Here is a 12802-nt window from a genome sequence, read left to right on the forward strand (position 1 = left end):
GAAATTACTTGAACCATTCAATAATTCAGACTTGTGTTTCATCAAGTAAATATACTCAACATTTACTCGAATCATCTGTGAAGTAAGAACATAATGATATTCACTGCATGCCTCAGCACTCATTCGACTGCACACATCAAAATGTGTTACTTCCAACAAGTTGCTATCTTGTTCCATCTTACTGAAAATGAGGCTTTTCAGTCATCTTGCCCATGTGGTATGATTTGCATATCTCAAGTGATTCAAAATCAAGTGAGTCCGAACGATCCATTTGCATGGAGTTTCTTCATGCATATACACCAATAGACATGGTTCGCATGTCTCAAACTTTTCAAAAACGAGTGAGTCCAAAGATCCATCAACATGGAGCTTCTTCATGCGTTTTATACCATTATGACTTACATGGCAGTGCCACAAGTAAGTGGTACTATCATTACTATCTTATATCTTTTGGCATGAAAATGTGTATCACTACGACCGAGATTCAATAAACCATTCCTTTAGGTGCAAGACCATTGAAGGTATTATTCAAAAATAGAGTAACCATTATTCTCCTTAAATGAATAACCGTATTGCGATAGACATAATCCAATCATGTCTATGCTCAACGCAAACACCAATCTCGGTGGTAGAGGGAGCGTGCGATGCTTGATCATATCAACCTTGGAAACACTTCCAACATATATCGTCAGCTCACCTTTAGCTAGTCTCCGTTTATTCCGTAGCTTTTATTTCGAGTTACTAACACTTAGCAACCGAACCGGTATCCAATACCCTGGTGCTACTAGGAGTACTAGTAAAGTACACATTAACATAATGTATATCCAATATACTTCTATCGACCTTGCCAGCCTTCTCATCTACCAAGTATCTAGGGTAATGCTGCTCCAGTGGTTGTTCCCCTTATTACAGAAGCACTTAGTCTCGGGTTTGGGTTCAACCTTGGGTTTCTTCACTAGAGCAGCAGCTGAATTGCCGTTTCATGAAGTATCCCTTTGTTCCCTTGCCCTTCTTGAAACTAGTGGTTTCACCAACCATCAACAATTGATGCTCCTTCTTGATTTCTACTTTCGCGGTGTCAAACATCATGAATATTTCAAGGATCATCATATCTATCCCTGATATGTTATAGTTAATCACGAAGCTCTAGCAGCTTGGTGGCAATGACTTTGGGGAAACATCACTATCTCATCTGGAGGATCAACTCCCACTCGATTCAAGTGATTGTTGTGCTCAGACAATCTGAGCACAAGCTCAACGATTGAGCTTTTCTCCCTTAGTTTGCAGGCTAAGAAAATCGTCGGAGGTCTTATACCTCTTGACGTGGGCACGAGCCTGAAATCCCAATTTCAGCCCTCGAAACATCTCATATGTTCCGCGACGTTTCGAAAACGTCTTTGGTGCCTCTACTTAAACCATTTAATTGAACTATCACGTAGTTATCAAAACGTGTATGTCCGATGTTCGCAACATCGACAAACGACGTTGGGGTTCAGCACACTGAGCGGTGCATTAAGGACATAAGCTTTCTACTGATCGCATAATCGCTACTATCAACTTTCAACTATATTTTCTCTAGGAACATATCTAAACAGTGGAACTAAAGCGCGAGCTTACGACATAATTTGCAAAAGGTCTTTTGACTATGTTCAGGATAATTAAGTTCATCTTATGAACTCCCACTTAGATAGACATCCCTCTGGTCATCTAAGTGATCACATGATCCGAGTCAACTAGGCCGTGTCCGATCATCACGTGAGACGGACTAGTCATCATCGGTGAACATCTTCATGTTGATCGTATCTACCATACGACTCATGCTCGACCTTTCGGTCTCCGTGTTCCGAGGCCATGTCTGCACATGCTAGGCTCGTCAAGTTAACCCTAAGTGTTTTCGCTGTGTAAAACTGTCTTACACCCGTTGTATGTGAACGTAAGAATCCATCACACCCGATCATCACGTGGTGCTTAGAAGCGACGAACTGTAGCAACGGTGCACAGTTAGGGGAGAACACTTCTTGAAATTTTGTAAGGGATCATCTTATTTACTACCGTCGTCCTAAGCAAACAAGATGCATAAACATGATAAACATCACATGCAATCAAATAGTGACATGATATGGCCAATATCATTTTGCTCCTTTTGATCTTCATCTTCGGGGCTCCATGATCATCATCGTCACCGGCACGACACCATGATCTCCATCATCATGATCTCCATCATCGTGTCTTCATGAAGTTGTCACGCCAACGACTACTTCTACTTCTATGACTAACGCGTTTAGCAATAAAGTAAAGTAGTTTACATGGCGTTCTTCAATGACACGCAGGTCATACAATAAATAAAGACAACTCCTATGGCTCCTGCCGGTTGTCATACTCATCGACATGCAAGTCGTGAATCCTATTACAAGAACATGATCAATCTCATACATCACATATCATTCATCACATTCTTCTTGGCCATATCACATCACATAGCATACCCTGCAAAAACAAGTTAGACGTCCTCTAATTGTTGTTGCATGTTTTACGTGGCTGCTATGGGTTTCTAGCAAGAACGTTTCTTACCTACGCAAGACCACAACGTGATATGCCAATTGCTATTTACCCTTCATAAGGACCCTTTTCATCGAATCCGTTCCGACTAAAGTGGGAGAGACTGGCACCCGCTAGCCACCTTATGCACCAAGTGCATGTCAATCGGTGGAACCTGTCTCACGTAAGAGTACGTGTAAGGTCGGTCCGGGCCGCTTCATCCCACAATACCGTCGAAACAAGATTGGACTAGTAACGGTAAGCATATTGAACAACATCAACGCCCACAACTACTTTGTGTTCTACTCGTGCAAAGAATCTACGCAATAGACCTAGCTCATGATGCCACTGTTGGGGAACGTAGCAGAAATTCAAAATTTTCCTACGTGTCACCAAGATCTATCTATGGAGAGACCAGCAACGAGTAGAAAGAGAGTGCATCTACATACCCTTGTAGATCGCTAAGCGGAAGCGTTCAAGTGAACGGGGTTGATGGAGTCGTACTCGTCGTGATTCAAATCACCGATGATCCTAGTGCCGAACGGACGGCACCTCCGCGTTCAACACACGTACAGCCCGGTGACGTCTCCCACGCCTTGATCCAGCAAGGAGAGAGGGAGAGGTTGAGGAAGACTCCATCCAACAGCAGCACAACGGCGTGGTGGTGGTGGAGGAGCGTGGCAATCCAGCAGGGCTTCGCCAAGCACCATGGGAGAGGAGGAGTAGGAGAGAGGTAGGGCTGTGCCAGAACTTCGTGTATAGCTCCCATGCGCCTCCCCACTATATATAGGGGTGGAGGGGCTGGTTTCTTGCCCTCCAAGTCCATTGGGGCGTTGGCCAAGGTGGGAGGAAAGAAATCTCATTATTTCCTTCCCCACCGATTGTTATCCCCCCTTTTTAGGGATCTTGATCTTATCCCTTCGGGATATGATCTTATTCCTTCTAAGGGGGGATCTTGGTGCGCCTTGACCAGGGGTGTGGGGCCTTGCCCCCACTACCCACGTCCATGTGGGTCCCCCCATGCAGGTGGGCCCCACTCCGGAACCTTCTAGAACCTTCCCGGTACAATACCGAAAAATCCCGAACATTTTCCGGTGGCCAAAATAGGACTTCCCATATATAAATCTTTACCTCCGGACCATTCCGGAACTCCTCGTGACGTCCGGGATCTCATCCGGGACTCCGAACAACATTCGGTAACCACATACAAACTTCCTTTATAACCCTAGCGTCATCGAACCTTAAGTGTGTAGACCCTACGGGTTCGGGAGACATGTAGACATGACCGAGACGTTCTCCGGTCAATAACCAACAGCGGGATCTGGATACCCATGATGGCTCCCACATGTTCCACGATGATCTCATCGGATGAACCACGATGTCAAGGACTTAATCAATCCCGTATTCAATTCCCTTTGTCTATCGGTATGTTACTTGCCCGAGATTCGATCGTCGGTATCCAATACCTTGTTCAATCTCGTTACCGGCAAGTCACTTTACTCGTTCCGTAACACATCATCCCGTGATCAACTCCTTGGTCACATTGCGCATATGATGATGTCCTACCGAGTGGGCCCAGAGATACCTCTCCGTTTACACGGAGTGACAAATCCCAGTCTCGATCCGCATAAAACAATAGATACTTTCGGAGATACCTGTAGTGCACCTTTATAGTCACCCAGTTACGTTGTGACGTTTGATACACCCAAAGCACTCCTACGGTATCCAGGAGTTACACGCTCTCATGGTCGAAGGAAGAGATACTTGACATTGGCAAAGCTCTAGCAAATGAACTACACGATCTTTTGTGCTAGTCTTAGGATTGGGTCTTGTCCATCACATCATTCTCCTAATGATGTGATCCCGTTATCAACGACATCCAATGTCCATAGCCAGGAAACCATGACTATCTGTTGATCACAACGAGCTAGTCAACTAGAGGCTCACTAGGGACATATTGTGGTCTATGTATTCACACGTGTATTACGATTTCCGGATAATACAGTTATAGCATGAATAAAAGACAATTATCATGAACAAGGAAATATAATAATAATACTTTTATTATTGCCTCTAGGGCATATTTCCAACACATATTTCCTTCAGTCTCCCACTTGCACTAGAGTCAATAATCTAGATTACACAGTAATGATTCTAACACCCATGGAGTCTTGGTGCTGATGATGTTTTGCTCGTGGAAGAGGCTTAGTCAACGGGTCTGCAACATTCAGATCCGTATGTATCTTGCAAATCTCTATTTCTCCCACCTGGACTAGATCCCGGATGGAATTGAAGCGTCTCTTGATGTGTTTGGTTCTCTTGTGAAATCTGGATTCCTTTGCCAAGGCAATTGCACCAGTATTGTCACAAAAGATTTTCATTGGACCCGATGCACTAGGTATGACACCTAGATCAGATATGAACTCCTTCATCCAGACTCCTTCGTTTGCTGCTTCCGAAGCAGCTATGTACTCTGCTTCACATGTAGATCCCACCACGACACTTTGTTTAGAACTGCACCAACTGACAGCTCCACCGTTTAATGTAAACACGAATCCGGTTTGCGATTTAGAATCGTCCGGATCAGTGTCAAAGCTTGCATCAACGTAACCATTTACGATGAGCTCTTTGTCACCTCCATATACGAGAAACATATCCTCAGTCCTTTTCAGGTACTTCAGGATGTTCTTGACCGCTGTCCAGTGATCCACTCCTGGATTACTTTGGTACCTCCCTGCTAAACTTATAGCAAGGCACACATCAGGTCTGGTACACAACATTGCATACATGATAGAGCCTATGGCTGAAGCATAGGGAACATCTTTCATTTTCTCTATATCTTCTGCAGTGGTCGGGCATTGAGTCTTACTCAGTTTCACACCTTGTAACACATGCAAGAACCCTTTCTTTGCTTGATCCATTTTGAACTTCTTCAAAACTTTGTCAAGGTATGTGCTTTGTGAAAGTCCAATTAAGCGTCTTGATCTATCTCTATAGATCTTAATGCCTAATATGTAAGCAGCTTCACCGAGGTCTTTCATTGAAAACCTCTTATTCAAGTATCCCTTTATGCTATCCAGAAATTCTATATCATTTCCAATTAGTAATATGTCATCCACATATAATATCAGAAATGCTATAGAGCTCCCACTCACTTTCTTGTAAATACAGGCTTCTCCAAAAGTCTGTATAAAACCAAATGCTTTGATCACACTATCAAAGCGTTTATTCTAACTTTGAGAGGCTTGCACCAGTCCATAAATGGATCGCTGGAGCTTGCACACTTTGTTAGCTCCCTTTGGATCGATAAAACCTTCTGGTTGCATCATATACAACCCTTCTTCCAGAAATCCATTCAGGAATGCAGCTTTTACATCCATTTGCCAAATTTCATAATCATAAAATGCGGCAATTGCTAACATGATTCGGACAGACTTAAGCATCGCTACGGGTGAGAAGGTCTCATCGTAGTCAATCCCTTGAACTTGTCAAAAACCTTTTGCGACAAGTCGAGCTTTGTAGACAGTAACATTACCGTCAGCGTCAGTCTTCTTCTTGAAGATCCATTTATTCTCAATTGCTTGCCGATTATCAGGCAAGTCAACCAAAGTCCACACTTTGTTCTCATACATGGATCCCATCTCAGATTTCAGGGCTTCAAGCCATTTTGTGGAATCTGGGCTCACCATCGCTTCTTCATAGTTCGTAGGTTCATCATGATCTAGTAGCATGACTTCCAGAACAGGATTACCGTACCACTCTGGCGCGGATCTCACTCTGGTTGATCTACGAGGTTCAGTAGTATCTTGTTCTGAAGTTTCATGATCATCATCATTAGCTTCCTCACTAACTGGTGTAGGTGTCACTGAAACAGTTTTCTGTGATGTACTACTTTCCAATAAGGGAGCAGGTACAGTTACCTCGTCAAGTTCTACTTTCCTCCCACTCACTTCTTTCGAGAGAAACTCCTTCTCTAGAAAGGATCCATTCTTAGCAACGAATGTCTTGCCTTCGGATATGTGATAGAAGGTGTACCCAACAGTCTCCTTTGGGTATCCTATGAAGACACATTTCTCCGATTTGGGTTCGAGCTTATCAGGTTGAAGTTTTTTCACATAAGCATCGCAGCCCCAAACTTTAAGAAACGACAACTTTGGTTTCTTGCTAACTTTGGTTCATAAGGCGTCGTCTCAACGGATTTCGATGGTGCCCTATTTGACGTGAATGCGGCCGTCTCTAAAGCATAACCCAAAAACGATAGCGGTAAATCAGTAAGAGACATCATAGATCGCACCATATCTAGTAAAGTACGATTACGACGTTCGGACACACCATTACGCTGTGGTGTTCCGGGTGGCGTGAGTTGCGAAACTATTCCGCATTGTTTCAAATGTACACCAAACTCGTAACTCAAATATTCTCCTCCACGATCAGATCATAGAAACTTTATTTTCTTGTTACGATGATTTTCAACTTCACTCTGAAATTCTTTGAACTTTTCAAATGTTTCAGACTTATGTTTCATTTAGTAGATATACCCATATCTGCTTAAGTCATCTGTGAAGGTGAGAAAATAACGTTATCCGCCACGAGCCTCAATATTCATCGGACCAGATACATCTGTATGTATGATTTCCAACAAATCTGTTGCTCTCTCCATAGTACCGGAGAACGACGTTTTAGTCATCTTGCCCATGAGGCACGGTTCGCAAGTACCAAGTGATTCATAATCAAGTGGTTCCAAAAGTCCATCAGTATGGAGTTTCTTCATGCGCTTTACACCGATATGACCTAAACGGCAGTGCCACAAATAAGTTGCACTATCATTATCAACTCTGCATCTTTTGGCTTCAACATTATGAATATGTGTATCACTACTATCGAGATTCATCAAAAATAGACCACTCTTCAAAGGTGCATGACCATAAAAGATATTACTCATATAAATAGAACAACCATTATTCTCTGATTTAAATGAATAACCGTCTCGCATCAAACAAGATCCAAATATAATGTTCATGCTCAACGCTGGCACCAAATAACAATTATTTAGGTCTAATACTAATCCCGAAGGTAGATGTAGAGGTAGCATGCCGACCGCGATCACATCGACTTTGGAACCATTTCCCACGCGCATCGTCACCTCGTCCTTTGCCAGTGTTCGCTTAATCCGTAGTCCCTGTTTCGAGTTGCAAATATTAGCAACAGAACCAGTATCAAATACTCAGGTGCTGCTGCGAGCTCTAGTAAGGTACACATCAATAACATGTATATCACATATACCTTTGTTCACCTTGCCATCCTTCTTATCCGCCAAATACTTGGGGCAGTTCCGCTTCCAGTGACCAGTCTGCTTGCAATAGAAGCACTCAGTTTCAGGCTTAGGTCCAGACTTGGGTTTCTTCTCTTGAGCAGCAACTTGCTTGCTGTTCTTCTTGAAGTTCCCCTTCTTATTCCCTTTGCCCTTTTTCTTGAAACCAGTGGTCTTGTTGACTATCAACACTTGATGCTCCTTTTTGATTTCTACCTCCGCAGCTTTCAGCATCACGAAGAACTCAGGAATAGTCTTATTCATCCCTTGCATATTATAGTTCATCACGAAGCTCTTGTAGCTTGGTGGCAGTGATTGGGGAATTCTGTCTATGACGCAATCATCTAGAAGATTAACTCCCAATTGAATCAAGTGATTATTATACCCAGACATTTTGAGTATATGCTCACTGACAGAACTGTTCTCCTCCATCTTGCAGCTATAGAACTTATTGGAGAGTTCATATCTCTCAATCTGGGCATTTGCTTGAAATATTAACTTCAACTCCTGGAACATCTCATATGCTCCATGACGTTCAAAACGTCGTTGAAGTCCCGATTCTAAGCCGTAAAGCATGGCACACTGAACTATCGAGTAGTCATCAGCTTTGCTCTGCCAGACATTCATAACATCTGGTGTTGCTCCAGCAGCAGGCCTGTCACCCAGCGGTGCTTCCAGGACGTAATTCTTCTGTGCAGCAATGAGGATAATCCTCAAGTTACGGACCCAGTCCGTGTAATTGCTACCATCATCTTTCAACTTTGCTTTCTCAAGGAACACACTAAAATTCAACGGAACAACAGCATGGGCCATCTATCTACAATCAACATAAACACGCAAGATACTATCAGGGACTAAGTTCATGATAAATTTGAGTTCAATTAATCATATTACTTAAGAACTCCCACTTAGATAGACATCCCTCTAATCTTCTAAGTGATCACGTGATCCAAATCAACTAAACCATAACCGATCATCATGTGAAATGGATTAGTCTTCAATGGTGAACATCATTATGTTGACCATATCTACTATATGATTCATGATCGACCTTTCGGTCTCCGTGTTCCGAGGCCATATCTGCATATGCTAGGCTCGTCAAGTATAACCCGAGTATTCTGCGTGTGCAAAACTGGCTTGCACCCGTTGTAGATGGACGTAGAGCTTATCACACCCGATCATCACGTGGTGTCTGGGCACGACGAACTTTGGCAACGGTGCATACTCAGGGAGAACACTTCTTGATAATTTAGTGAGAGATCATCTTATAATGCTACCGTCAATCAAAGCAAGATAAGATGCATAAAAGATAAACATCACATGCAATCAATATAAGTGATATGATATGGCCATCATCATCTTGTGCTTGTGATCTCCATCTTCGAAGCACCGTCGTGATCACCATCATCACCGGCGCGACACCTTGGTCTCCATCGTAGCATCGTTGTCGTCTCACCAATCTTATGCTTCTACGACTATCGCTACCGCTTAGTGATAAAGTAAAGCATTACAACGCGATTGCATTGCATACAATAAAGCGACAACCATATGGCTCCTGCCAGTTGCTGATAACTCGGTTACAAAACATGATCATCTCATACAATAAAATTTAGCATCATGTCTTGACCATATCACATCACAACATGCCCTGCAAAAACAAGTTAGACGTCCTCTACTTTGTTGTTGCAAGTTTTACGTGGCTGCTACGGGCTTAAGCAAGAACCAATCTTACCTACGCATCAAAACCACAACGATAGTTTGTCAAGTTGGTGCTGTTTTAACCTTTGCAAGGACCGGGCATAGCCACACTCGGTTCAACTAAAGTTGGAGAAACTGTCACCCGCAAGCCACCTCTGTGCAAAGCACGTCGGGAGAACCGGTCTCGCGTAAGCGTACGCGTAATGTTGGTCCGGGCCGCTTCGTCCAACAATACCGCCGAACCAAAGTATGACATGCTGGTAAGCAGTATGACTTATATCGCCCACAACTCACTTGTGTTCTACTCGTGCATATAGCATCAACACATAAAACCTAGGCTCGGATGCCACTGTTGGGGAACGTAGTAATTTCAAAAAAATTCCTACGCACACGCAAGATCATGGTGATGCATAGCAACAAGAGGGGAGAGTGTTGTCTAAGTACCCTCGTAGACCGAAGAGGAAGCGTTGACGCAACATAGAGGAAGTAGTCGTACGTCTTCCCGGTTCAACCGATCCAAGCACCGTTACCCCGGTACCTCCGAGTTCTTGGCACACGTTCAGCTCGATGACGCACCCCGAGTTTCGATTTAGCAAAGCTTCGGGGAGGAGTTCCGTCAGCACGACGGCGTGGTGACGATGATGATGTTCTACCAGCGCAGGGCTTCGCCTAAGCACTGCAACGATATGACCGAGGTGGAATATGGTGGAGGGGGGCACCGCACACGGCTAAGGAACGATCACGAAGATCAACTTGTGTGTCCTAGGGTGCCCCCTGCCCCTGTATATAAAGGAGCCAAGGGGAGGGGGCGGCCGGCCAAGGAGGGGCGCGCCAGGGGGGAGTCCTACTCCCATAGGGAGTAGGACTCCCTTCTTTCCTAGTTGGAGAAGGAGAAGGGGGGAAAGAGGAGGAAGAGGGGAAGGAAAGGGAGGGCGCCGCCCCCTTCCCTTGTCCTATTCGGACTAGGAAGGGGAGGAGCGCGCGGCCACCTCCTGCCTCCTTCTCTCTTCTCCCTCAAGGCCCATTTAGGCCCAATAAACCCCCCGGGGGGGTTCCGGTAACCCCCCGGTACTCCGGTAAAATGCCGATTTCACCTGGAACGATTCCGATGTCCAAATATAGGCTTCCAATATATCGATCTTTATGTCTCGACCATTTCGAGACTCCTCGTTATGTCCGTGATCACATCCGGGACTCCGAACAAACTTCGGTACATCAAAATGCATAAACTCATAATAACTGCCATCATAACTATAAGCGCGCGGACCCTACGGTTTGAGAACAATGTAGACATGACCGAGACACGTCTCCGGTCAATAACCAATAGCGGGACCTGGATTCCCATTTTGGCTGCTACATATTCTACGAAGATCTTTATCGGTCAGACCGCATAACAATATATGTTGTTCCCTTGGTCATCGGTATGTTACTTGCCCGAGATTCGATCGTCGGTATCCAATACCTAGTTCAATCTCGTTACCGGCAAGTCTCTTTACTCGTTCCGTAATACATCATCTCACAACTAACATATTAGTTGTAATGCTTGCAAGGCTTATGTGATGTGCATTACCGAGAGGGCCCAGAGATACCTCTCCGACAATCGGAGTGACAAATCCTAATCTCGAAATACGCCAACCCAACATGTACCTTTGGAGACACCTGTAGAGATCCTTTATAATCACCCAGTTACGTTGTGACGTTTGGTAGCACACAAAGTGTTCCTCCGACAAACGGGAGTTGCATAATCTCATTGTCATAGGAACATGTATAAGTCATGAAGAAAGCAATAGCAACATACTAAACGATCGGGTGCTAAGCTAATGGAATGGGTCATGTCAATTAGATCATTCAACTAATGATGTGATCTCGTTAATCAAATAACAACTTCTTTGTCTATGGTTAGGAAACATAACCATCTTTGATTAACGAGCTAGTTAAGTAGAGGCATACTAGTGACACTCTGTTTGTCTATGTATTCACACATGTATTATGTTCCCGGTTAATACAATTCTAGCATGAATAATAAACATTTATCATGATATAAGGAAATAAATAATAACTTTATTATTGCCTCTAGGGCATATTTCCTTCACTCATATCACTTTGCGTCCTCACGCACGGTATTCCCACGGGTGTCGCCTTACCATGGCCCGGGACCGTTTGCGCCTTTTGGCTCACGTATATGATAGTGTCGCTAGCATCCATATGACAGAGAACCCGGGCCGACATGACTAGTCGTGAACCCAAAGTGGCACTAACTTACGGGAACAGGCATACATGAAACAACATCGAGCATGTCGGTCAGGAGCGTGTGAATCCGGGCTGTAGCAACTGGGCTAACAGGACTCCGGGAACCCGGGCTGTAGCAGGCTAGGCAGGACTCCGGATGTCACCGCGTGACATTTCCCTGAACGGACAGACACAGGAACGAAGTGAATCACATGCCGGCCAAGCTAAGTGTTCCGGAGCAGTAGTGCTGGGCTAGCAGGACTCCGGAAAACCGGGCTGTAGCGGACTACCATGGCTCGGTGGAAGCACTAGACTACATTTCCCCATAAGAGAGGCTACCAAGGATAGACAACTAGGTTGTCGGATCCCACACATAGCAATACACATTACACGTTCGCATAACATGCAAGTATGTGCTGTACAACATGGCATCACAACATAACGTAAGCTCATATAGATAAAGGCCCAGAAGAGCCACATAGCATTGAATACAAACAGGGGTCACATGACCCATCAATCAGAGCATACAAGCAACGGAAGCATTACATGTCTGAGTACAGACAACTACAAAAGGAAAAGGCTGAGAAGCCTGACTATCTACAAGACCCTCCCAAGGGTACGAGATCGTAGCTGAGGTAACAAGCTACTCGTTGAAGTCCAAGCGGTACTACTAGTGAGACAGATGTCTCACCTGCAAAACATAAATAAAGCAAACGTGAGACAAAGGTACTCAGCAAGACTTACATCAGGTCCTATCATACATGCATTTGTATCAAGAAGGTAAAGTGGGTTTAGTTGTAGCAAGCCAGCTTTGATTCAGTGGCTATCATATTCTACGACAACGAGAAACTTATTTGAGATGAGGCAGCGCACACGAGTCCACTAATCAGCACATCAAAACACTACTATGGATCCATCCTCGTCTCCTGACGAGAAGGCCATCCATAGCACTCACACTTGTCTTGAGAATTTTAGAGTATCCACTTTAAGTTGTCTATGTACCATGTAAGCATCCAAGAAGTCCAT

The sequence above is a fragment of the Triticum aestivum genome, chromosome 1A (genome assembly GCF_018294505.1).
Source record: "Triticum aestivum cultivar Chinese Spring chromosome 1A, IWGSC CS RefSeq v2.1, whole genome shotgun sequence".
NCBI lineage: Eukaryota > Viridiplantae > Streptophyta > Magnoliopsida > Poales > Poaceae > Triticum > Triticum aestivum.